Raw genomic sequence first — 5,218 nt, 5'->3', positions numbered from 1 at the left:
AATTCGTCACCCACGATAGCAGGTCTGATTCTAACAGCAACAGCAGAATTTCCCTTTGATTTCTACTCTAGTTTCTCTCTGAATCTCTCCCTTTCTCTGAATCTCTCCCTTTCCGCCTTCTTACTCTCTCAATTTCAGGTGAAATGTAATGAAGATGAAAGAAAAATGAATGTAAATTGTCTGAGAAAAACTCGATCTAATGAGGTATGTCTGTACAGACTGGATATTGACATCCAGTGACTTGGATAAGGGCTGTCCAAATTCTATTTGGCCTGTCGGTCTCAGATAACCGATACCTTGAGTCTGTTTTCTTGATCAACTGTCAGTTGCGTGGCACTGGCAGTTCATTCTTAGCCTTTTTCGCCGCATAACCTCAGCTAGCTCCGGCTACCACTCTCTTGTGAATTGACGATTCTGCCCTTATTGCTCCAAAAGAGTACTTTCTTCCTTCTTTTGCTCCAAATGAGTTCATTGAACCTAATCAACTCAAAAGCAAACATAAGATACATAATTTACAAGAAAGTAACAAAGAAAGCATAAATACTAGATATAAAATTAGGTGTTTTACAACACCTATCATTAATGTACCTAAAAAAAATCAAATAAAATGCGTAAAAAGAACCAAAAGAAATCTAAAAGTAGAACGAAAATAAATTATGTACAACAAAATAAGATATATACAAAAATTGATATCAATCAGAGTGTCTTATGCAACCACTCCCCGGCAGCGGCCCAAAATTTGGTAGGTTGGAAAACCTACAATAATAATACTGCAAGTGCACAATATCTAACTAGTAGAACAATGGCAAGTACAGGTCGTTCCCACGAGGAGTGTGAAATACTACTACTAACTAATACCAAAAATTAACTAATCAAATTCAATATTTTAGAAGTTTATGGAACAGTGAAAGCAAAATAATAATAAAAACGCAACCAAGGATGTGAAAGTGTTAAGGATCCGGGAATTCGTTGTAGGTGAGTTACTTGCATTCAATCACAAAGGGTCTCAATTTTACTCATGTAGAATCGCAAACCTAGCTACTCATACAAGGAAGATATTTCGTTAAAGAATCGTTGAAAAGAATTATCAAAACAATTGTTTGTTCTCACCTTAAAATAGAATTTCTAAGCACTAATCATACATGGCATGAAGAGTCAGGGAATATTCATAAATCAATTATCGCTAAGGTTCAATAAGTTCTTCTACTAATCTAACTATGGACTATACATGGCATAGGACATGAAAAATACAGCTAGAAGATAAAACATTGATAGAGAGACAAAACATTAGCATTAAGTTCAATAGTAGAAAACCCTTATTCAAAAATACATATAATTCAACCTACAAGTTCATCCTTTCACCATAACATGATTAGCTCGACATGGCTTTCCCTAAAACCATAAACAAATCTAAATCAATAGCTAATCAAAATGAAAATGGGGAACACAAACTGCAAACCCTATTTTTGGTTTCCTGTCATAGACGGCTCTGCAGTCGCAGCCTCCCCTCCCCCTCTTTCAGATCTGACTTCTCTTTTTATTTCTTTGGTTCCTTGCGTCACAAATATAATACCGACGACTGGGAGCGCGCCACGTCATCCCTTCCATCACCCCCGTATTCAAAATTCAGTCCACGTCCAAACACTTTCCAAAACTGGCCGGATACAGTTTTCTTCAGTTATCTGGCCACGTAACTTCTCGACCTCAGTCCATGGAACAACTAGTAACAAACACAACTGCTTACTTTTCATCAGCTATCATACAAACCTTATTCTCATGATGTTGCTGAACCAAATCTCCGCACAAGTATCTCGTTCAATACCCATCTTTCTTCCTGCAAACGTAGAGTCCATCAGAACTCCAGCTGACACACCGACTCCATCGATTACACAACAAACAACTCCCATCGATCTTCATCACCATGGGTTGTTCATGGCAGCCGTCATTTTCTTACGTAACCCAAAACTGCAGTAACACTTCTCGAGCATCACCAGCTCCTTGCCAAGTTCAAGCCACAGCAAACTGCAGTAACACTTCTCGCAAGCCATCTGGACATCTGTATTCGAACTCGATTCACAGCCATGACCACGACAACACCACCAGGTCGACTCCATCTCCATTCATGCCAACACGATAAGCGTATACTCCTCAACTGCCTCCAATTATAATCAGCTTAACCAATCATCTCAGATGCTCGTCTCTTTCAAGTACAGTCCCGTGAACTGAAATCCATATGCATCGTGTCTGCACCATCAGTTCAACAACCACCACTGACTTCAAACCGGTTCTGACAATTACCACCAGCTACCAGTTCACCGTTTCCCAAAACAGCCATTAACCCAATCAGAGATTCAACCCGCTTTTCGACCACGGCAAGCCCCAAATACCATTGTTGTTGCTGTGAACATCATCGACTGTATGGCAACTCCACTGTATCAAGCCTTAAGATTCCAATTTCATTTATCTGCTAAGAACTTCAGCTGCTTGAAATGTGTTTCGATAAGAGCACGAAATGCTTTCTTCTGTTTTATTAAGAAACGAGATAATGCTGGTGGCCTCACGTGCTTTCTTCAGCCTTGAGATGCCACGTCGTGTCCATAACTGCTGGTGCGCTCACGTGCTTGGCAATCTAAGAAATTCCTATGTTGAATGAATGAGTGATGCGACTAGGTGAAGTAGTCGATACACAATCCCCCATTCTGGTTCATAACCTCTGTCTCCTTTTGGTGCTGATATATAAAATACCAGGCCACCTATATTCCGTGAATTTTGTCCGCAAACACCATTTAGTTGTTCATTTAGCTGCTTATTCTTTCAGAAACTGGATTTGTGTGTATTTTTTACAAAAGCACTAAAATGGTAGTATTAGTTAAAATATCGAGTTCTAGCTAATATAAATATGGGTATAAAATATAGAAATTACGTGCTTATCAACACCCTTACACTTATATTTTGCTAGTCCTCGAGTAAAACAAAGAATTGACCCGCTACACAGCTGGTCATATCATAAGAGAGAGTTAGACCCGCTACACAGCTGGTCATAAAATGAAAATTTGAAATACCATACACAAGACCCGCTACTCAGCTGGTCGTAGAAAATATCCTACAAAAGACCCTCTACACAGCTGGTCATACCCTAAAAACATAATGATAATAAAAAAATTTTAAGACCCGCTACACATTTGATCATCTTTTCTTTTTTAATTTTTTTTAGATCCGCTACACAGCTGGTCATAACATTTTTTTTATTATTATTAGAAATTCCTATCGAAAGTCCCACACCCCCACACTTAAACATTACATTGTCCTCAATGTAATTGAATCATCCAACGTAGAAATTAAGGTGGGAAATTTTAAAATACAATAAAAGTAAAAGATAGAGTGCAGGGAACAAATCTGATGGGTTGACTCCCATGAAGCGAAATGTATTTGATTCCCTGCTTTCCAGTAGCATGTAGTCTCAAACAAGGTGAGGTTGGAACCCCAAAGTAAGCTGTCAATCATATATATAGAGTATGAAAAGTTGAGGACTGACCCAATATATCAGTTTAGCTGGAAAGATAATCCTGCAACCAGATTGATTAGTACCCAGAGAGCTAAAACTGAATTCAATCTTATTTGGAAAATAATTCAAACTTTCCCAATCATATGTGGAAACATGAAGCAAATCAGATTGAACAATTATTAAACTCCCTAAATCTGGCTCTAAGTCCGAGGAAATAACTTCCGCGGATGATATTGGTTCAAATTCGCAAAATATGGCAGACGAACATATATTAACTCAAATGTACTCGCTGAACAATGTCTCATGATCACTCTTTTCAGAGTATCAAAGATAAAGAAGTGTAGTATAGTCGTGTTCGAACCACAGAGATTGTTGGTGTTCAAGAGAATTATTAAGCTAAACAATAATGTAAAATTGATTTGTAGTTGAGTTGTGATTGAGAACAAAACAGAAGATGATTGCAAAAAGTAATAGTTGATGTAAATCTACCAAGACACAAGGTTCCACCTAATGGCCTTCAAGTATTATATCATCAAAAGATAACTCGAATAGAGACAGATAGTAATCTTCCTTACCCGGAAGATACGACAAATATAACTCTCAGTGCAACTAAAAATACCATTACATAAGATTGATATTATGTTCTAAATATAAAGCCCAATTGAGAAGTGTCACAGGGATTTCATAGCATTCAATGTATCCGGAAATCACACTAAATCTAAGAAGTTTATAGACACACTCAACACAAAACAACAATCAAACAAAGATGAAATGGATTAAGCATTAACATGATTTATTGATAATAACTTAAGAACATTGAACCCATTAATCTTCCCCTCTTGTCTTGGTAGAGAGGGGTTTAGCTTCTCATTATTGTGTAGATAGCCATTAAAAGTATTGAATCAAAAACTCTAACACCCAAGAGAACTAAAAAGAACTGAACTAAAAATAGAAAGCAAAAGAAACCTCAGATTGCAGTATTCAGTCGTACCCTTCTTGGTTGGTTGTTGTCCTCCTTTATACACAACTGCTGAGACTTGTTCTCTGACTTCCGGATTCAACCCTGTTTTCCTGTCTTATTCATCTCTCCATTGGGTACACAACACACTCATCTAGACTGATTCAAACCCTTCCTGGATTGGGGGAATAGTTTTATCTTCAACTGTCCACGCACCAATTCTGATTCTGACCAAAATCAGGCTTCACCAAGTCTCTCCACTACTTCCCAAATCCAACAAACAGAACCCATAGCGAGTAATATAGACACTACAAATTGTAATTATCCTAACCAATCACCCAAACTATCTTGAGAACTCATATCACTACCACACTGAACCCATAATCAATCTTGCCCAAATATGACCACCGTATCACTAAGCACTTTCCTCGCCTTACATCCCCACAATCCAGTGCCGAAGTAAACATCAACACTGTCTTCACGGTTCAAAACACCAACTGTTGGTAATAGAAAATGCCATCACTGCCGGATTGAACATTCTCAGTCCTATTCAACAGACTGCATCTTCTCAACTTCGTTTCTCCATTAATCCATTGATCCAACACCACTACTAACTGAATTCGAACATCAGTTCATCCTTGTTCTTTCAATCTGCATCTCCATGGAACTGAATTCTCCTTCTCAAATTACGTCTGCAAATCCACCCGACAGCCACCATAATAACCTAACTTCACTGTTACAGAATGTATTCAGAT

At 38.0% G+C, this 5,218-nt stretch overlaps 1 long non-coding RNA gene across 1 annotated transcript; it reads right to left on the bottom strand.

Annotated features, from left to right (window-relative positions):
- Positions 1-1,272: 1,272 nt before the first annotated feature.
- LOC113327541 lies at positions 1,273-3,238 on the bottom strand. The gene is made up of 2 exons (XR_003348991.1): positions 1,768-3,238; positions 1,273-1,682 (listed from the first exon to the last, which is right to left on the bottom strand). It is a non-coding gene; the product is annotated as an uncharacterized LOC113327541 (long non-coding RNA).
- Between the last annotated feature and the right edge of the window lie 1,980 nt (positions 3,239-5,218).

Source organism: Papaver somniferum, unplaced genomic scaffold (genome assembly GCF_003573695.1).
Source record: "Papaver somniferum cultivar HN1 unplaced genomic scaffold, ASM357369v1 unplaced-scaffold_103, whole genome shotgun sequence".
In the NCBI taxonomy this organism is placed as follows: Eukaryota; Viridiplantae; Streptophyta; class Magnoliopsida; order Ranunculales; family Papaveraceae; genus Papaver; species Papaver somniferum.
Note: the sequence above shows the minus strand (reverse complement) of the source record. Positions and strands in the feature narration are given on the sequence as shown.